Genomic DNA, 23,001 nt, shown 5'->3' with positions numbered 1-23,001 from the left:
CTCGCTAAACTTAAGACTTACTTTTAGAAGGCTGAGCCCTCAGCCCTCTAGTGTTTTATACTAGACGTAGTTTTGGGCACATCACGTTTCACTTTAAAAAGTAGTTTTTTTGGCATTTTGCGCATTGAGTAGTAGGTATGTCCATGGCAATGCTCTCATTACACTGTGGACCTCTATATCATCTCCTTAAGGGTTTAATTTAGTAAAATCTTAAAGGTACCTAGGACCTAGGTGTACTTTAATTAAGATAAAATATCTATGTATAAAACAGCGCAATCCGTTCAGTGGTTTGAGCTATGTGACAGTAGATAGTAACAGTTGCCTTTATAATACAGATTTATGTATTTTAGCTATTCTCATTATTTATTACCATCGCTGAAGATTGTTCTAGATCAGTCCGTAGGGGGCTGAAGGAAAAGAAAAGTTTAATAACATCAGGATTCGCGTGACGGCCATTTTCTCACGGCACGCCTATAGTCATGTGTGAGTTCATATTTTGTAACGTTATTTAAAAGATTTTTGAACTACATATGTATCTAAATGCTTTTTTTTTTTCAAATTCAAATTCAAAACGTTTATTTGCCAAAAGCTTGTAACTTTTTAAACTTTATCATTTGTAACTTTGTCATTTTTAAACTTTATTTGATTTATTTTGCTCCCATATTTTTTCCTTTAAGTAATTTAACCAACAACACTAGCGTTTGTCCTCTCCCGTCGCCCTGAGGACTCAAAATGCGTAGGACGTGTGATTTCTTTGAACCGTGATCCAATCGTGGTATCAGATTCGTGATCCATTTGTTGAATGCAATAATCATTTTGTCTAATCTATTTCTAAATGTATCGTAACATTATCTTATACATCACCTTCTTAAGCTTCAACCACACCACACAGATCGCCATCGCCAGCTCGATCACGGCGCGATCATAGGCCAATGACAGGTCGCGTGAATTGTCATGGGTCGCGCGACCTGTAATTGGCCTATGATCGCGCCGCGATGGCATTGGCGATCTGCACGCGTTGGTGTGGTTGAAGCTTTACTCACTTAGTGCAGATCTGGTCCGCATACGGGCTAGCATTTCATTATTTCATACATGTTTTTCTAATAACGCGGGCCAAAGGCACACAAAAGAAAAAGGCACTTGCAGTTGTTCAAAAATGTACTATTCAAAATAACCATTCATATTTTGTATTACCAGAGTCACCGCGGAATACCATTGTCATCTTAACAAGCCCGTAAAACTTGCCCTATGCGTAGTCACAAGTAAGGGAAAAACATTCATCGTATAATAGTGTTGAGAGAGCCATCTCAGCAGGGTTCGCGACTCTTTATGAGGGAGAAATACATTACCGGTGATGTATGAGGATATCCTGGGTTATGGGTGCCTTAAAGCAGAGGTAGATGACACAAATAAGCGAAATTGAAAAATAAATCCAGCGTTTGATTATGTGGTAGATTAGGCGGATTTTTTATGTCAAAGTCAAAGTCAAAATTTCTTTATTTGTTTAGACTAATAAATAGTTCTTACAAATCGTCACTTTGCTCTTAAGGAGCCTCTACATGTCTCATAATCTTTTTACCCTACCAGCGCTTCGAGACCAACATTTGGCAAGTGCTGAGAAGAAGCGCCGCAACAAACTCAGTCACCACTGTCTGCCGGTTAATATAAATAAAAAGAAAAAGTAGTAGTAGGTACATTCGATTCAGGAGCAGTTCACTGAATTTACCATGCATTTTTGTATCGTGTATCTTATAAGAATGGGTATACAAAATTGCGTGGTATATTAAACAAGGTAGTGACGTGCTAATATCTAGACTTACATATTAAGATACTAGTAGAAATGACTCGCATACATAAATTTGAATATGGTTAGTTATCTGCTAAGATAGATGATTTCGGATCTTTCCATTTCTTTAATTCTAAGCCAAATGAATGTTTGAGTGAAAGTGACAAATAAAAATTGTGGAATTGAGCAGTTCACTGCTCGTAGCTTGTAGAGCTGACGGCCGTTGGGGTAGAAAAGTTCTCAAGTAGCCGGAGAGGGCAAGGGCAAGAGGCAAGGGGACGGAGACGTAGTGTGGGCAGGCCCCCCACTAGGTGGACCAACGATCTGGTGAAGGTTGCGGGAAGTACATAGATAATACATGGATGCAGGCAGCGCAAGACCGGTCGTTATTGAAATCCTTGGGGGAGGCCTTTGTCCAGCTGTGGACGTCATTTGGCTGAAATGAACGACCGTAAACGGTAAGTTGACTGGTCCCAAAACCAGCTCTAAAACAAAATCTAAAAAAGAGCGTTGTAAAAAACACAGTCACCGCTACTAGTTAAAATTAAACTACAATTAAACATTACATTTAGCTGGTTGCTGAACTAACCACGCATTCTCTTCATTAATTAAAATTAAGTCTCTCGCGGTATGCAACTAATGAACTGTAAAGTGTGTAAGACGGCCAGGTATTTTAATTATGGTGTCGTGCTGTTACTTGGGCAAGTGTTACAACAATAAGGTAAAAAGGTTCTATGGAAGGTGGATTTGTTACCTTTTCATGAACTTAACTTACTTAAATGGAATTTTATCTCGGTTTTTGGAAATGAGGTATTAGTATGTTCGTGATAAAGTATCTGATAGATCGAAATGTACACAGACAAAGCTGTGGCCATAAGCTATAAATTACATATTCTCTATACAAAAGTACCAGTAGGTACGTAAAACATAATAAATATTCGTAAGTACCTATTAAAAACAAGTCCAAGACAATCATGAAAAGCCGCCTGCAGGAACTTGTAGCTTAAATAAGAGAAATAACTTTAAAGAGATCGCAGCGTTTCTCAGTAGAACTGAAATTGATCATAATTCAGTATAATTTCCTAAATTGATCCGACCAAAAAGTACCCAGTAATTTTTTCTTTAAGAGCCATTTTACATTTTCGTGCAAATTTCTAAGATTTTGGAAGCATGAATTACTATCTTAAGCAACACCCAGAGATTATTTAATTACTGCGAAAGATAGTTCAATCCTTTTTGTTGACCAATAATGTAACGGATTTACTAAAACTCTTTTGATTAATTCTCAGTGCCCCATCTCCCACAACCATTTTACGGAAAAATTGCCGCAGACTCAATTTCAAAGTCCTGTATCTATTATTTATGCTCGTATAATAAGCTTAAAAATATATACAAATCATCGGACATATATTCTTGTAGTCCAATAATCAAACGGATTCTTGAATTTCATTACCATTATTGAGTAAAATCTAAAAATATTTTGGCAAATTTTTAAGATTTACGTCACATTTTGATCGTGATTTTTGGTTTTAATACACAGCAATAACAGCAATAAAAGTATCCCAAAATAAAGAATATTCATTGGAGAATTGATTTCCATAGTTATTGTTTAAATATTAGTAACTACTTTGTCAAAATATTGATGTGAATATCAGTATAAATTACAATGCGGAAGCCGACATCGATTAGTACGGCGCGAGCGCCCGTCAAGGCAGGACCTGTGTCATTTTTCCCGCCATGACGTTTACGTGTGTTCGTGTCATGAAGCGGAGATTTATACGGCGACCAAATACTTTTGATACTATGCCGGGAGGTCCGTTTTGAGTCGGCCGTTTGGTGGTTCGAAACGAACTAATATGCCGAGAGGTCCCGGGTTCGATTCCCGGCCGAGCAGAAATTGAAATGATGAAATTTAATTTCTTTGACGGGACTGGGAGTAACTATGTATTTATGTATGAATTTAATTTAATAAATAAATTATAAAAAAGGTTGTAAGTACATAGTATATCCATTAAGCTAGCACCCTTAACACAAGCATATTGACTAGATGGCATTGTGAAATTGTCCAAAGATTTGTTTATTTATTTATCCGCTTTGAGTTTTGTTTCGTGAAGAAGAAAAAGAACCGTTTTGTTTCGAGAGGGAAGTTTTGTTGTTAAATCAATAGTAATAAAAGAGGAAAGATTTGATTATTTGTTTGTTTGAAGGCAATAGGCTCCGAAAAGAAATTCTTTCACTAAATGTTTCCTATGTTGGCTATAAAATATTTTCAAAAACTTTACTCCAAAATCTTCGATAATTGGTCGTTTAATAAATAAATTAGATAACATATTAATATTTTTTTATTGTTTCCAGTACGATTTCAGTACTAGTTTTTAGAAATTATTTTATGCATAATTTATTAACTTCTAAAATATATTCCCTATTGATAGATGACGTGCTTCGTATTTGGTTAAAAAGGTGTAGAATGTTATTTTGCAGATAACTTGCTTCCATAGAGATATAGAAAGATGCTAAGTAATGCGCTGAGTTCGAAACTCAGTGTCAAAGAAATCAAAATGTGTGCTCATTATCCACTGCGGTATCAGTATTCAACGTTCGAATAATCTTTAGTAGTATGCAAGCAATGTAAACTGTTTACATTATAACGTCGCTGCTGTCATCATTGCTTTCACAAGCAATATGTTCTGTTTTTGGGCATATTGTTGCGACACCGGCTCCGCCCCCTTATCACATCTCCCTTTAGTTTCTGTGATCTGTGCTTGCTTCGAAGTTGATATCAATTAAATATTCCTTAGTGCTTTTGATTTAAATTATTTTTTTATTTTGACACGTGTTTGAAAAATCAAGTAATAGTCAATAATATAACAAATGAAAACGAAACATTGCATTGCAAGTTGCAATGTTTCAATATTGATGAGGAGATTCCATTGGAAAGTCTGTATTCATTCCTAGGATTCCCCCCTAACACCATCAAATTCAAGAGAATTCTAGAGAGTGCAGTTTCCCATCTCATGCTTAGGGGCCACGGTTTAAAATAGCGTGGTTGCATAGAGCCTGCAACGGGCAACCGCGTGCGCTGCTCATACTAATTTTCGAAGTGTTGGCTCACGAGTTTTAGCGGAGTTCCATGTGGTAGCGGGAGTAGACTTAAGGGAAATCTATGCTTCTCCGACGGCCAGTTGTAAGTTGTATGCTCCAGAGTATGTGCACACAATAGCCTGGTGATTTTAGCACCCGAAGGAAATGTTTCAATTTTGTTGTAGAAAGATATCATAATTTTGAAGTATTCAGATATTTAAACATACCTAATAATTTGTAGGTTTTATATTAAAAAATATTATCATATAACAAAATTAATAATTTCTTAGAATAATTTAATTTTATTAGAACCAGTTTCCACTTCTTCGCGGAAAAAGTCGCGGGCAAAAAGCTAGTATGAAATATGTAGTATTGCCCGCGGCTTTACTCGCGTGAAATTTAGTTTGCTATAGATCGTCATAAATATATTGTTATTCTGGTCGACGCCAGGGATGGATGAGCGTCGCTGTCGCTGGCGACAGGGTCTTCAATGAAATCCACTCATAGAAATTAATAAACTTAGTGTATTCACGAGAATAATTACACACAGCACTAGAGTCGTATCGGAACTGAGTGAACCAACGGTCTTGCGATAGGAACGTCCGACCCGAGTGATAGTTGAACACAAACTGCCTAGTACTGCTGTACTGTACTGTAAAGCTTCATCAAAATTTGTTCAGTAGTTTTTGCGTGAAAGAGTAACAAACATCGAAACATCCATACAAACTTTCGTATTTATAATATTAGTAAGACTAGTAAGAAGAAAGATAGTAAGATGAATTTATTTTAGTTATTTGTTAAATAATAATAATATTTATTTATTTCTTAGCTCTGTCTGATAATGGATCTGGAGGAGTTGCAATGGCCACCTCCATTGCAACTCCATAACAAAACAATAGAACCCTATGGAGTTTGGGCTTGTGTAATTCGCCTTGACGAATACTTCGTCTAGGTAAATGATATCCAGGGTCCGATGATGGACCTGGATGATAGCTGCAAGGGGGCAGATTTTTTTCACTATGTGACTGTCTTTATTTTGTACTTAATATAATATATTTTACATATTATACCTATTCGTGTTTCATTATTAATCGAAATAAGTATAAAAATCTTTAAAAGACTAAATAAACTATTAAAATTTTAATTTTTTAATTAATTTATCATGTTTTAATACCTTATTCTACCTTAAAATTAATAACTTATATCAAGTCTTAATACGGTCACGGCTCAAGATTGTTTTGTCCATTTCGGCGTTCTTTTTACTCTTTTGTCGTTGCGTTGACAGTTTGTAGCTAAATTCGCGCGGAATATTTTTGTGAAATGGCTCTTAAGGCAATTCATCGTCAATAGAAAACTAAATAAACGATAAAAATGGTATGATAAGAAGAACTTTAACCAGTAATGTACAACATCGCAAGTGATAAAAATGGCGTGGGGCGAAGATATGTAGAAGGGTGGATAGGGGAGCGTCGGAAAATCGCTGCGTTTTGTCGACTATAATGCTCTTTAGCCCCACTTCCCCTTGGCCAAAATTACACCATAGCGTTAATGTTATAAGGGTGGATAGATTGGTGTTCATTCGATGGAAGATTGTGATCTGTCCCCTAACATGAAGGCTATAGAAATTATTGCCAAATTGAAAAATCAGCGCGGTATAATTATACTTTTTAAGAGATAGAGCGGGAATGATTGATGAATTCAATTGTGTCGTTATTTATTTATTTATAGAAAACATTCAGTGAATTTATAGTCTTATGTGACTATAGGTAATAGTTTCAGGCTAAATTGCCCATCTAACTTTATCTTCAACAAACGTCAAAAATCTGTCAATTTCCATCCAAAAACACCGGCTATTGCTATAGTTACGGTTAAAGTAAGTTGGTGCAACTCAGCCTTAAACTCCTTATAAGTCCACTGAGACGAGTCTTTCAGCGACTTGGCCCACTTTTAGCTCGGTCCATGGGCCAAGTCGCTGGAAAACTCACTGATACAAATAATTAGTAAAAATTAAGACAAAGAACTGGTTGAATTTGTCTCATATTAATTTGTGGAAGGTACTATCACGTGTAGAATCTTATATTAAAAGGATGCTGACACTTCATACAAAAAATTACGTTTAGATCCGTAATTCTCAATTTTAAGGCTGAGTTGCACCATCTTACTTTAACTTTGACAAAAGACAAAAATCTGTCAAACTTCATACAAAAAGCGCCGGTTATTGTTGCGATTAAAATAAGATGGTAGAACTCAGCCTAACTGTATTTTTTCTTATTTAATCATGTTACGTGACGGTGTGACCGTCCCCCTTCGTTACTAGTAAGTGCCGACTGGCAGTTATACTAGTTGTCACTATGTGGCGAGCGCTATTCGATTACGTTGCGATGTAGCAGCCGAACTTTTGGAGTAATGTAATTGAGGGCCATTTTGTTATCGACTTTTACGTTAAACAGATACTTTATTGAGATAAATTGTCCTTTAGGATAAGTCAGAGGTTGTTGTGTGTGTAACTAAATACGAAATCGATATCTTTAGCACAAAATTTATTTTACATGTTGTTGGCTTTTTATTATTTATTTATTTATTTCGTTCGTTCGTTCGTTTCAGCCAAATGACGTCCACTGCTGGACAAAGGCCTCCCCCAAGGTTTATTTATTTATTTATTTCATTAAAATGCAATGAGCTTACAGATAGATCCAAAGCGCTCACGTTGCCAATTTATCTCCTGAACTAAAAAATATTACCTACAAGTTTTTCCCGCAGCTTCACCCCTGTAAAATTTTGTCTGTCACAGAAAAACTTTATCGCGCGGGTCCCTTTTTCAAAACCAGGACTCAAACTGTCTCTATATAAAATTTTAACAAAATCGTTTCAGTAGTTTAGGCGTGAAATCGTAACATGGCAGAGTTACTTTTGTATTTATATAAATAGAGATTTTATATCTTTAAAAAAATATTTCAGTAAAAAATAGGTTTTCTTTCAAAATTGCTCTCAAATTCCGTCGGCGACTAAGCAACGTTAAAAACTGAAGCTGAAAACTCAGAAACACTTTGTGGTAGTTGCACGAAGTTTTACATGAGCTTTTTAAGCTGCGTCTAGTGATGCGACTCGTCCGGATACTTTGAGCTTTCGAAGTCTGAATTTTGAGACGAAAAGTTCTTATTGGCTACTTTTTCCAATAAAAACACATAGAAAGTTAAGCGATTTGTGCAACTTTGTAAAAAATACTGTCATTTATAATATGAAAAGTGTAGTTAAGACTGATTTGAAGGTCTTATATATTGTAGCTAATCAATAACGTAGATAAGTGAAATAAATGCGCACAAAGTTTGATATTACTGTCATGTTATTGACATTATGAAAAGGTTTTTCGATTAGATGTATTTTAACTTTTGTATTTTAAAAGTTATAGTTAAAATACTTTAAGATCCGATCAACTTGTCTTTCTAAAATCATCTTTTCCGAAGTTTAACTGCCTGAATACAAACTTATGTACAATGTATCATGGCAAAACAAAAGTAACGTGTTTTAAGTTTGATCAAAAAGGATACTGTTAAGCAATTAAGATAAGAATAATTATAGCAGAAAGCATCTTTTATTGGTAACCAGCGCACAGCACTAGCTCTACTTCTCTACTTAGGTAATTAGTTCAGCCAACTCTTAATGCATGTAGTCAGATTCTGCATAATCTCCCGACGACAAGTTCCTTGGCCCAATTACTTGGAGCACTTTATGTTATGATGGGTTTCGATTTTTTAGTAACTTCAGAATTTTATAGTTGTAAAGTTGATAGTAGAAACGATGGTAAATTGAAGTAAACGCTGTGGTATCTTTTTTTATTGTAATAGGAGCTATTTTGCAGCTAAGTTTTCTGTTAATTTATTTATTTACTAGCTTTCCGCCCGCGGCTTCGCCCGCGCGGAATTTTGTCCGTCACAGAAAAACTTTATCGCGCGCGTTAGTGTTTCAAAAACCGGGATAAAAACTATCCTATGTCCTTTCCTGGGACTCAAACTATCTCTATGCCAAATTTTATCAAAATCGCTTCAATGGTTTATGCGTGAAAGCAAGACAGACTGACAGAGTTACTTTCGCATTTATAATATTAGTATAGATTTCTCAGAACAATACAAAAACTATAATAAAAATGCATACAGTTTGTTTTAAAATAATCGTGGTGGTTTTAAAACATACAAAAAATCAAGTGACCTAAAAGGTCTTCTGTAGAAAAAGTAATTAGGTTACAAACCCCTGGGGTAATTGTTTAGTTTGTACTAACTAAGTTTGACCTGCTAGCTGGTGTATCTATACAAGTTTTCGCGTGTACTTTGTTACATTTTATTTTTTTGTTTAATGTACCTACATAAAAAGGTTACCAATTAAAATCAAATTAGCAATTGCTAAAAGTGTGGTCGTTACATCGATTCTCAAAACTTATACTTACTCGTAGATAAATAAATAACCCGGCAGTTTTGAATTACATTTACTAAACTTCTAAAAACTCACTCTACTTACGAGTATATTTTAACTGGAATACCGTAATAAACATTGTGCATTGTGGAAAACCTTGGGAGAGGCCTTTGTCCAGCAGTGGACGTTATTTGGCTGAAACGAACGAACCGAATTCTAAAAAATAAATTAATACACAAATGATTGTCATCACAAAGCCAATGCAATTAAAAAACACTGTTTCCTTCCATATCACTTAACCCCATCTTATTAAGAGCCCAACAAAATGCTTTCAAAAAAGTCCACAAGTCACCATAACAATACCATGCCTGTGGCATTAACACCATTACTCACAGGGGTCCGGGGGCGAAATGAAAACAATAACTTTGAGACCCTCCGAATGCGGGTTCGACGCCGTGTGAGCCAGACTGAGACAATTTGATTTGATCGACTTATGGGTAGAGTTAGGCTTGTGTACACTATAAGAGAAGATTATGATAGTTTTAGAAGCGATATTGACACAGAACCAAAGCATCTAGTGCATTGGTTCCCAAAGTGGGGGGCGCAAAGACCTTTAAAGGGGGGCGCGGGCGATCTGTAAGAAACCTGCGAGCGCTGACCGAGAATGTATTCCAGACTGCTCGATACGACCAACAAATTGATCTGACACTAATGATGTACTTTATTTTGTTTGTTTTTTTTTTCTGTATTGTGGGTAGGCGATGCGACTAACGCGCTCAGGATTATGGGCCAATCTGATTTACCTACCTGATGCTATGAATGGACACAACCACGCAAAATGGTTCGATCGCACGTGACGGTTTTGTGGTCGTCGAGACACACACAATCACTGTATACACAAACACTTTATTACATTACAATTTATTTATTATGTACACCCACACAGTTTTGTTTTTCAAATATTATCGTTTTATTTATAATATCTTATTACATCTTTTCTTTATAATAATATTATACTGTACTTACACTTAAAATTTATACGCGCACTATTATTATTATTATTATTTATGTATGTATATTTTATGCAGTATAGGTTAGTGTCCGTGACTCCCACTCGGCATGGGGCACACTGAAAACCAGCGTCGTGGCCTCCCTCACCGGGGGCCATGGCATATGCTGAGTGGGGTCCCATTGCGATGGACATCGCTGTGCGACAGGGTGGCACTGCTCAGTTTTACTTTCACTTTCATTGTATGTTTTATTTTATGTCACCTATGTCTTATTTACTTTTTTTCTATTATTTACATCTTTTGTCTTCTGTGATGTCCATGGCAATAAATGTTTCTTTCTTTCTTTCTTTCTTTCTTTCAAATAATCTTGACTGGAGGAGGGGGGGCGCGAAATTATTGTGCGGAATGGTCGAAAGGGGGCGCGTCGCAAAAAGGTTTGGGCACCAATGATCTAGTGTAAGAGAGCTCACGGAAGTGTACTGGTAAAGGCAGTCGTTGTTTGCTGTCTTTCCCGATCACTATAATCCGGGCCTCTTCAAGGCGAGAATTATGCAATTACTGGGCAGGTACATAAATGTAAGTACTACCCTAGGTTGCAACTCATTTATTTTTATATCAGCTATGATTGTTGTCATATGCCTGCATAAAAACATATTCGAGAGACTATTAAATCAAAATAAAAGCCTTTATGAACTCGTTTTAGGCAACATTTTACTTAACAAACATGTCAGAGGAATTTTCTCAGCACTTTTCATTTCTATGAGCGCTGGGAAACATTAAATCATTTCGGTGACCGCATTCTTTCTTATTTTTACGAACAGGCAATAAAAACCGAGATTCATTACTTTAAGTCACTTTGTTACTGAAGAAAAATGGTTCTGTGTACTTAAGTACCTACTTGTACATAGGTAGTCTTTATGTGAGACATTAGATAGCTTACGGAAGCATAAATGCACAAAGTCGGATTTTTAACCGATTTCTTATTAGTATTATTTACTTGGCTTGTACAGGTTTACTACAACCATTCAGGGGTTTAAACTATCGTCCATCGAATTAGCATTTTGATACTGGGGTCTGTCGCAAAATGTTCACTTCGAAAAATGCGCACTTTTCTACGAGTATACTAAGGGAGGTGCCTGGATGCGAGCGGCGCAGGACCGGTCTTTGTGAAAAACCTTGGGGGAGGTCTTTGTTCAGCATTGGACATCTTTCAGCTGAAACGAACGAACTATTAAGCAAACGTACTGTTCAGCCTTCATGTTGGTATAGGTGCACATGACCAAATAGTGTACTCTTATTTATATTTTTATCCTTATCGAATTCGAATAGCTATCGCACCTCTATCACTCTAATAGTACCCTAACCCTCCCCAAACTATCCAAAGCCGATGGTATTAAGAGGTCCTCACGACTCAGACAAGCGGGAAATGCTGGCTAACGAATACGCGTGGAGGGCCCAAAAAACTAATCCCGAGTGCTCCCGAGTGTTCCCGAGTTACGGGAAATTGGGACGAGCTATTGATAACGGTTGGTTGAGTGGGATTTGGATGCTGTAACATTCGAAAATGTAAGCTGCTCTGTAAAATAGACTTGTAACTATCAAATTCAATATTGCACGTAGTTACAACGTAAGTTGTCTATTATTCAAGTATCGTAACAAAACAAAAATCTGTTAGAAACACGCGAGAAAAACTTATGAAGAAATTTTAAAGTTAAATAATAAAAAAAGTTATTATTTAAAAAAATTGCTCGCATTGAACCACATAGCCATTTTTATTCTCAAAATGACTCTACCTTTGTTCCCAACGTGTTTGAAAAAAAAAAAAAAAAAAAAGAAGAAGAAAAAGAAAACCTGGAAACCTTGCTCATCATATCGTCGACAACAAGCCTATCCAGTGTCAGCCCAAAACTCCTCTACAAGAGTGACGTTGTCGGTAGCATTCATTAAATCTTTCTGCGTGCAGTTGTTTGGGCAGTCATCAATTTATTGACCTAAGTATTTATTTGGATATTTTCAAAACTGAAGAACATAATTATTATATCCCTTGAAAGTGTAACCTAAATACCCATCTCCATGATTTACTTAAAAGGACGTATTAATATTAACATTCCCCGTTTAATTAACACCCAAAACCTTTCAAATTCAATATCCTGTTTGGAACTTTTAACTCCGCCATTCGAGTATCGTTACCGTTAACTCCGTTATCATCGTACGAGCTTCGGAAGCACACGCGGAAGTAGGTGGCGCTGCCATCGCTGCCAAAATGGACTCTAAGACCAACTCGTAAGGTTCAACAAATTTAGTTCGTGGAAAATCCGTTTTTATTGTTTAATTAGTTTTAGTATAGCTATTTTCTTCGTATTTACCTGTTGGGAGCTTATGAAAAGTTGTGTTTAACCGTTTCAGTTTAAATTCGGATTAAGTTAAGCTTCGAAATTCAATTTTCTAACTCGAATTAGTTTCGCAAACACTACTTTAATAGTTCTCAATATAATTTAACTGTTATGAACGTTGTTGAAAGTGATATTATAAAGGCAGTAAAAGTTTCTACCGGATGCAAGCCACCTACTTATAAAATGTTATGAATTTCAGCGGACGATAATTTTACAGTGATATCAAAACAAATGTGATCTAAGAATGTAATTATAGTTACGGATTAACTGCCCTGTTGGGCTGTGTATAACGTCACTAGCTATGATTGTGAGTTCGAATCCTTGGGAGGATAATAAGGGCCCTCGCCCACGACGACTTTTTGTAGTGATGCTGTCGCGCGTTTCGTAAACGAGCGACAGCATCGCTACTAACGCGCGTTAGTCGCATTTGCAACGCGCGACTAACCCGCTACAAGCGCGACTGTATCGCTACAAAAAGTCGCCGTGGGCAAGGGGCCTAAGAGCCCTTTCTAATGCCAATGTGGTGTGAACACACAAGTGTGTATTTGAAAATAAATACGTATGGTGGTAAACAGGATCCTGCAAAAAACGGGATGTCTCCCTAGAAAAGAGCCCTAACAGTGATGTCAGAGCCGGACAGTACTAATTTAAGTGCAACGGCTAAAAAAACCAAAATCAAACTTACATAAAAACTTATTGAAACCACAAAATTAGTTTTAAAAGTTTTAAACCTTCATGTGATAGTCAAGTCTCGTTATACTTTATGCAGGTCATAATAAAACCCAATTGGCATTTCCCATTTAAATAATATTTCACCTGAAATTCGTTTTGGTATAAAACTTCATGATCCCATCATGGCCGCGATATGCAGTGAAATCATTACATAATTCATACGATGTCAGATATGTAAAATATCTGTCAGATAAAACTGAACAGTTTCTGATTGTGATATGTTTTTGTTACTTCGTAATCACTGACAATATTGGGTCAACGTGGTTAAATAATATACAGGTTGTGTTACTTCGATAGTGAGTGTAGTGGAAGTTAATAAATGAAAAGAGTGGACTGTATAAAATTAATTGTCTATTCGGTATTATCGAGACCGTTTAGTGCAAAGTCGTTGAAGAGAGTTTGTTTAACAGATTTCGGAGAAGATGTACATCAACCTTGACACTGATATGACAGCACGTCAACCTGTAACACTGATATGGTGATATTATGTAACATAATGTAAAGTCTGACGCCCATATCCACAAACATTACTATGAGGTGTCACAGTGCGCTTGGACGCACAGGGTGACACGCGAATTAATCACAGAGCTCTATTCAACGCTGTGCGTTCGATTTGCTGCTACACTGCTATTATCAACATCTTTCTATCGTCTTTTCAGTTTACTTAGTTCAATAATAATCGTATGGACATCCTATTTTATCTAGATTATTCACAAACACACCGCGCATCCTGTATAATATTTTCCAGCGTTGGAATAACCTCTGTGAAATCCGGTCTGTGACAGTCTAAAAATCTAAACCCAGCCGGCGAGCTAGGCAAAATTGAATATGGTGGGATCGGCCTCATATATCACTATAGATGTCTGGGCGCACACGTAAACTACCAACTTTTTTAGATTCATTTGTTTTTGGTATAAAAAGTGGCATGAGTGTGAGAGGTCCTATTACAACAGGTACCACGATCGTTCTTTTATTGTCTTTGCTTATTAAAATCCCGTAATAAACTTCTTAAATGGCAAGTGTCAAGAGTGATATAGTGTTACTAAAAACATAACCCTCCTTCTGGCGCAGTCCGGTAAATATTGAACATCGACTAGTTAGATTTATCGCATCTTAGCTCACTTATTAATTCATCGTCGCTATTATTATTGTCACTTAAGTAAAACATAATAATATAAGTAATTTAAACACTCCTACAATTTACAATCTAAGCCTACCATTAATCCAAACAACCTATCAATAAATAGTCAATACATTGCAACATTCTTGAGTCAAAATTGTATAAAATCTTTGTATAAAAAGTACTGTAGGCATATTTTTTCATAAGTTAATAGAAGTTGGTGAACCAATAAAATACAGTAAAAGTAACTGACTAACCTTCGAGTAGTAGCCAACTAAGTCTGCTGAAATGGTCCTACGTTCAAAGGCTCTGCAGCCGGCAGCGACACTAAAAAATCCCCGAAAGCTTTTAAGCTCACGTCACGGCGGTTTCGGGTGGACCTCTGATTGGTGTCGCCACTGAGTTGCGTTTCAACGCTAGGCTATTAACATTTACACAAAATCCATAGCGCTTTACAACAAGCGTTTACATTTTTATTAATACAGATTTATTATAAAACAAAACGGCGCTGGACGCAGGCCGCTACCAACCGGGCAGCATGGAAAGCATTGGGGGAGACCTATGTTCAGCAGTGGACTGTGGACGTCCTATGGCTGAGATGATGATGGATGATGATTATTATAAAACAAACAGAAATCATCGACTTTGATTTTACAACTGCACTTCTTATGTTACAGACAGAGAGAGAGACTTGCTAGATTAAATAAACTCTCCCTTAGTTAAATCTAGTAATTTTACAGTGTCAATTAACAAAATTATATAAGTTGCTGGTCAAAAACGATGGTAGCATGCTTTCTTTGAATAAAATTACAAAAAAGAATTTAAAGTTATGTCAATGATCCAGATTTAGAAGTTAAAAGTTGGTACTAACATTATGTTTTTTATTGCCTGTTTGTCCTTTTGTAGTAGACAAATTATAAAAACATGTAAAACAAATTTTAGTTTATGAATCATTGCGTCTAACTGCATCTCTGTGGCGACCACACTGCGTCCAGTGCCAGGGTTTTTGTTTCGGCCCGCGCTATTCGTTTTGGAGAGCGGTGCTCATGTCTTACCTAACCTTTTCTAAAAAACTAGACTTTTATTACGATCAACTGGAACGTTGACTTTCAGTTATCTGGTTTGACATTTGGAAGTTCTATCTAGATAAATAAAGGGCGTGTGGGTTTAGTTTAAAAATAGCATCGCCCTCTTTCAATGTTGTATATAAGTCTACAAAAACGCCTTTTTAATTTTATTTTCAGCTTTTCTTTACGTTTAATGCCTTTATTTTTCACTCTATTATTTCTTCTAAGTACGATTTTTCTTACCTACGTCATCCAATCAAAAATAATTGCCTTTAAGTTTGAACTTCTAAGTATTTACAGTATATCCCCAAATAAAAATTCAATATTTGGTGTAAATGTTACGGTTAATGTGATAAATTGAAAATTATTAATAATAACCGGTTATTATGAATAATTACCGACAGTCGCGGTAAAAGTGATAAATTAATCACATTTAACAGTGATTATTTGATAATTCAACCTTAGTACTAACAAATTTCATAAAAGAGAACAAAATCTTGTGTACGTGCTCATGCACAGCCAAACTTTTGAACGTTTTGATATCATATATTAATATAATTTGGCATAATGAGTTTGGAATGTTTCTTGCATAATATTACTTTTCCATGATGCCTATAACATAATGTTTTGATTTAAAGTGAAAAATAGGTTAAGGTGCGGCGGGGGTGGCCCTTGGGCCACCCCTAAGCCGCCTATTTAGTTTTATACACACATAAATGACCTCATATTAATCACATTTACCAAATCATTGCGGTAATTATTCATAATAACCGGCGATTATTCATAATTTTCACATTTATCACATTGACCGTAACATAAATATTAGATAATAAACCTAGATGAAATATTAAAAAAATGTAATATACTGTAGGTGTACTATAAATACTACCTACTTATTCCGACCATACCACAAAACGACACTCATAAAACCTAGATTGGTGCTACTGCATAACTTCAAACAGCCTACTACACAACATCGACGCTGGATGCGCAAGCCCGCGCGCGGTGTAGCGGGGCGCTCCGAACCGGTTTCATCGATGCCCTCGCGCCGCCATCAATCCGCTACCGCTCGGTCGCAGCGCCCAGTCGCGACACCACTCTGACGGCGAATGCACGCCCGTTTAGCTAGCCCCTTTTCCGCTCGGAACGTCTCGATCTTTAATTTGTGATTTTAACTTTCTTTCTCATTATCTATCATTCTTAATATTTTCTTATTTCGATAACTCAGTGCTTGTAACTTTCAATTCTACTCTTCTGTACCGTAAACTAATTATTAGTGTTGAATTAAACGCAGTGTAAAATCTTCAACGGTTTTATTTAAACTTCTATTACACAGTAGGCCCCCTATTAGCTAGGTACTCACCACATCTACACACACTCGCTACAGCAATAGGAGGAACCTACAACTGGTGACCCCTTCAAGAACACGAAGATGAGCAAGGACGCAAATGAAGATACGCTGGGACAACGAAGCGGAGGCAATATGGCAGGAGGAAGAAGCGATTGCGACGTATTCAAGGTTGGCGTGAGAGTACCGCCATTTTGGCCGGACGAACCCGAGCTTTGGTTTTCACAACTTGAAGGTCAGTTTATTCTTTCTGGTATTACGCAGGATACTACGAAATTTTATTATGCTTTGTCACAATTAGATCCGTGCTATGCTACTCACGTAAAAGATGTTATACGATCACCACCAGTCACAGGCAAATTTGAGAAACTTAAAGACGAGCTTGTAAAACGCCTCAGTGCTTCTAAAGAGAAAAAGCTTAAACAGTTATTTATGCACGAAGAAATGGGTGATCGTAAACCTTCACAATTTTTACGACATCTTAGAAATTTAGCTGGCCCATCTGTCGCTGACGATATTTTACAGACTTTGTGGACTGGACGCTTACCTCATGCTTTACAGACTGTAGTAGCCACACAAGCAAAGTTACCATTGGATGACATAGCAGAATTAGCCGATAGGGTTCATGAGATTGCCGCACCTTCACCTATCCATAGTGTAGCGAGCACTTCAGCTTCAGCTTCATCACCCAATTATGATAAGCTTAATGAACAAATTTGTGAACTTACCAAGCAAGTAGCTAAGCTGACAACTGAAGTTTACAGACGTTCCCGACCGCAGTCCATGTCACAACAAGATGGCCGCCGTGACCGCAGCCGCCAACGCAGCCAATCTCGCAATCGCCAGCCGCCTCCTGACCACCCACACTGCTGGTATCATTTTAATTTTGGTGCTAGAGCTAAGAAATGCAACCAACCTTGCAATTTTTCGGAAAACTTCACGGGCAGCCGGAAGTAGCGGCCAACGTCTGCCCAACAACTACAGGCCGTCTATTCATCACCGATCGACCGACTAAAGTACAGTACCTTGTAGACACAGGCTCGGACTTGTGCGTTTTTCCTCGGTCGGCCACTAAGATGACCTGTACTAAAACACAATATGACTTATCTGCAGCTAACGGTACTGTCATACATACCTACGGACCTCTGCAACTACATCTTGACCTCGGATTAAGACGCACATTCTCCTGGAAATTTATAATAGCTGATGTATCGAAACCTATTATTGGCGTGGATTTCCTGAGCTTTTATAATCTTCTTGTTGATTGCAGAAATCAGAGACTCATCGATGGTACTACCTCACTCTCGGTCTCCGTACCACGACAGCAGATCCCTGAAAGCATCATTTCAATCAAAAGCATCTCTGGGGACAGCGAGTACCACGACATCCTCCGTGAGTACCCGGAGGTGACTAAACCAACAGGTATTTTTCGTGAAATTAAACATGATACTGTACATCATATAAGGACAACCCCAGGACCACCGGTACACGCCAGACCACGTCGTTTAGATCCCATACGTCTGAAGGCCGCTAAGAAAGAGTTCAACGACATGCTCGCCGGTGGAACAGCAAGGCGCTCAGAAAGTCCCTGGTCATCTCCATTACATATGGTGAGAAAGAAAGACGACGGCTGGAGACCCTGCGGAGACTACAGATCACTCAATGCCCGCACGATCCCAGATAGGTATCCAGTCCGTCACATTCATGATTTTTCTCACCAATTGGCTGGATGTACAGTCTTTTCTAAAATAGATTTAGTCAAAGCATACAACCAAATTCCTGTGCATCCAGACGATATTATGAAGACAGCAATCACAACACCATTTGGAATGTACGAGTTCCCATTTATGGGGTTTGGACTTCGCAATGCAGCCCAAACCTTTCAAAGATTTGTAGACGAAGTCCTTCAAGGTCTCGAGAGCTTTGCTTACGGGTACGTTGACGATATCTTAATCTTTTCCCCCTCCAAAAATCGTCACAAGGACGACCTACGCAAGGTGCTGGATCGCCTAAAGCAATACGGAGTTCTTATCAACACAACCAAGTGTAAGTGGGGCCAAGAAGAGGTAACATTCCTAGGATACCAGGTTTCTAGCGCAGGAGTACAACCAATCCCAGACAAGGTTCGAGCAATCCAAGAGTATCCAGTACCAAAGACGGTAAAAGACTTAAGAAGATTCCTAGGAATGCTGAATTTCAACCGACGCTTCATCCCAAAAGCAGCACAATTACAAGCTCCTCTCAACGCTCTCCTGGCAGGCCCAAAAGTAAAAGGTTCGCACGCAATCACTATGACTGATGACCTTCTCAAAGCCTTCGAAAACTGCAAACAGTCACTATCCGAAGCAGTACTCTTGAAACACCCTGAAACCGAGGCCGAACTCTCAATCGCAACCGATGCATCCGACGTGGCAATCGGAGCGGTGTTGCAACAAAAGAAGAATGACGTATGGGAACCTCTTGGGTTTTTCTCTCATAAGTTGGCGCCAGCTCAGGTAAAATACAGCCCGTATGACAGGGAACTTCTTGCAATTTACGAAGCAATCAAATACTTCAGATTTATGATAGAAGCTAGAAATTTCTACATATTTACTGACCACAAACCGCTTACATTTGCGTTTTCTACGCCCAAGGAATCCTGCTCGCCACGCCAATATAGGTACTTGGATTTTATTAGCCAGTTCACCACCGACATAAGGTACATACCTGGTAAGGAAAATGTCGTTGCTGACAGCCTGTCTAGGATCGAATCAATCACGCAAACCATAGACTACAAACTACTCGCAGAACAGCAAGATAATGATCTAGAACTACAACAGCTGCTACAACACGGGTCGACTCTCAAGTTGCACAAGAAGACCATGCCTGATTCAGATGTCAAAATTTATTGTGACGTCTCAACTCACACTACGCGTCCTTACGTCACACCAGCGCTCAGAAGGCAAGTTTTTGACATGGTTCATAACTTAAGTCACCCAGGGAGAACAGCTACAGTGCGACTGGTCACGCAGCGCTTTGTGTGGCCAGGGATACGTAAACAATGTAGAGAGTGGACAAGAGAGTGCCTGCAGTGCCAAGGCTCTAAAGTAACCCGTCACACATCTGCTCCACTATCCTCTTTCCTTACACCCACATCCAGGTTTTCCCATATCCACCTGGATATTGTAGGGCCATTACCAATATCTTCTGATTTCAGGTACTGTCTCACCGCCATTGATCGATTCACACGATGGCCTGAGGCGTACCCCATCAAAGACATCACAGCTGAAACCTGCGCCATGGCTCTGGTATCTGGATGGATATCCAGGTTTGGTTGTCCTACCAAGATCACAACCGACCAAGGCCGGCAGTTCGAGTCTCACCTTTTCAAAGCCATCTCGTCGTTGCTGGGCGCACACCACTATCGCACTACCGCCTACCACCCGGCAGCCAACGGGATCGTAGAGAGACTCCATCGACAATTGAAGGCAGCCATCATGTGCCACGCTACACCTCGATGGACCGAAATCCTTCCTCTGGTACTTCTTGGCATAAGAAGTGCATGGAAAGCAGACATCGAAGCATCATCAGCAGAGCTGGTCTACGGCGAACCTCTGCGGCTACCGGGGCAGTTCCTAGTTCCAACCGACGCACACAAGACTGACGACATCACGGACTTGGCTACACGATTGCGCAAGTTCATGGCCACACTCTCACCAACACCAACTTCATGGCATAGAACAGGTCCCTTCTATGTACCTCACGATCTGAAAGAAGCAACCTATGTTTTCATGAGGCAGGATTTTGTCCGAAGACCTCTGGAACCACCTTACTCGGGGCCATACAAGGTTTTGGAACGCCATCCAAAATTCTTCAAATTGGACGTACGAGGAAAGCCCATGACTGTCAGTATCGACCGCATAAAGCCAGCCTTCATGACAAAGGAGACCATCATCACGCCGCAACTACCTTCTTCACCGCAGTCATCGCCTTCACTACAAGCATCTTCTCCAACGCAGCTGATAGACGAGCAGCCTGAGAGGACTACAAGAAGTGGAAGAAGAGTGCGTTTTCCTGATCATTATCGCCCGCAGTAGCGGTCTCGGTGGGGGAGTACTGTAGGTGTACTATAAATACTACCTACTTATTCCGACCATACCACAAAACGACACTCATAAAACCTAGATTGGTGCTACTGCATAACTTCAAACAGCCTACTACACAACATCGACGCTGGATGCGCAAGCCCGCGCGCGGTGTAGCGGGGCGCTCCGAACCGGTTTCATCGATGCCCTCGCGCCGCCATCAATCCGCTACCGCTCGGTCGCAGCGCCCAGTCGCGACACCACTCTGACGGCGAATGCACGCCCGTTTAGCTAGCCCCTTTTCCGCTCGGAACGTCTCGATCTTTAATTTGTGATTTTAACTTTCTTTCTCATTATCTATCATTCTTAATATTTTCTTATTTCGATAACTCAGTGCTTGTAACTTTCAATTCTACTCTTCTGTACCGTAAACTAATTATTAGTGTTGAATTAAACGCAGTGTAAAATCTTCAACGGTTTTATTTAAACTTCTATTACACAGTAGGCCCCCTATTAGCTAGGTACTCACCACATCTACACACACTCGCTACAGCAATAGGAGGAACCTACAATACAATATTCTAAAACCTTTAATGATCGTTATAACGGTATTTAATATAAAAATCATACCAAATAACGACCAATAACAGTTAATTACTCGTTATAATTACTCCATCGTTGTTTCTGACGTTTCGCGTGGTTTCAGGATATTTTGTAGACGAATTTTCAATATTATTATAATTACAGTAAAGATCATAGCAGACTTCTAATCAACTCCCCCGGGACAAACTTGACCTTCACTGGTTGGGTTTTTATTGGCGGTCAAGCTGTAGATCCTGGCTAAAACCCGGTCCGTGAGCACGTAGAATTTTGTCCAATGACCCCTAGCTACCCATCCTTATCGCTCGCGCGTAATTATATTGCTGTCGCGACTGTGCGACTGGCATCCGCAGTGAGTGTGCGAGCGCGATAGCAACATAATTACGCGCGAGCGATAAGGATGGGTAGCTTGGGGTCATTGGACAAAATTCTACGTGCTCACGGACCAGACTTTACACAGGAGTTGCAGTAGTGGAACGAGAGGTGGGAAAGAAAATTATTATTTCGATCCTAATCATTGTGTTCAATTTGTATTTACCAGTAATTTAGAACATCTATTTTGTGGCATGGCACAACGAAAGTTCGAAAGTCGAACCATGACGTTTATGCAAGTTAAAAAAAAATGTTTTATTTATAGCCCTAGCACATAACTGAGTCATCGGAGCGGCACGGGAGGGATGACATTGACATATTATGATGTGACAGGGCAGCACATTTGAAGTCTCGATGACGTTTGACGTTTCAAAAACACCCTCCCGTGCCGATCGCATCAGTCGCTGACTTTTAGCGTTTCTTAGCGCTAGACCTACACCTTTTAACTTTTGTTTTTTCCAAAGTTCTTAAGTGGAATCAATTACAGTCGACCTTCAAAAGTTATAACACGAGTCTATTATCTATTATTTTTCTATTGTCGACGTTATCAAATAATTATGTAGTTCCAATGTCACTGGACTATGTCGTTTCCTGGATGTTATCAATTGCTATATTTACGCTTTTAATCATTTTATTATAAGAGTATATTATTATTAGCAATTAAAATTTGCAGTTTTTTAAAGCTATTTTATCAATGGCACGGTATTATTCATATTTTGTTAAAAGCCTGTAAATGAACAAAATGGTCACCATAAAAATTTGAAGTTTTGTACACCAATTTGGTGTACAAAACTTCACAGTTTCTCTGAAAAACTAGGCCCATCAATCAATTGTAATAAAATACACATGAAAAATCCGATTCTCGATACCTGGAAGTTATAAACGAATGATTCTAGCCAGATAGATGTTTTTACGACTTCTTGGTAAGCCAGAATTTTCATCTTTTCCACGCAGTCGTGATGTGGGATTACTCACATAGGTTATGTTATGTGTACCTATTATTATGTTAAAAACATGTATT

General features: G+C 38.5%; 1 protein-coding gene across 4 annotated transcripts in view; it reads right to left on the bottom strand.

The window, feature by feature from the left end:
* LOC135084408 (hemicentin-1) overlaps positions 1 to 23,001 on the bottom strand; it is a 609,550-nt gene that overhangs the window by 539,491 nt on the left and 47,058 nt on the right. The gene's annotated exons all lie outside the window — the stretch shown is intronic.

This window comes from Ostrinia nubilalis, chromosome 26, assembly GCF_963855985.1.
Source record: "Ostrinia nubilalis chromosome 26, ilOstNubi1.1, whole genome shotgun sequence".
Lineage (NCBI taxonomy): Eukaryota > Metazoa > Arthropoda > Insecta > Lepidoptera > Crambidae > Ostrinia > Ostrinia nubilalis.
The sequence above is the reverse complement of the archived record's forward strand: the minus strand, read 5'-3'. Positions and strand labels throughout refer to the sequence as shown.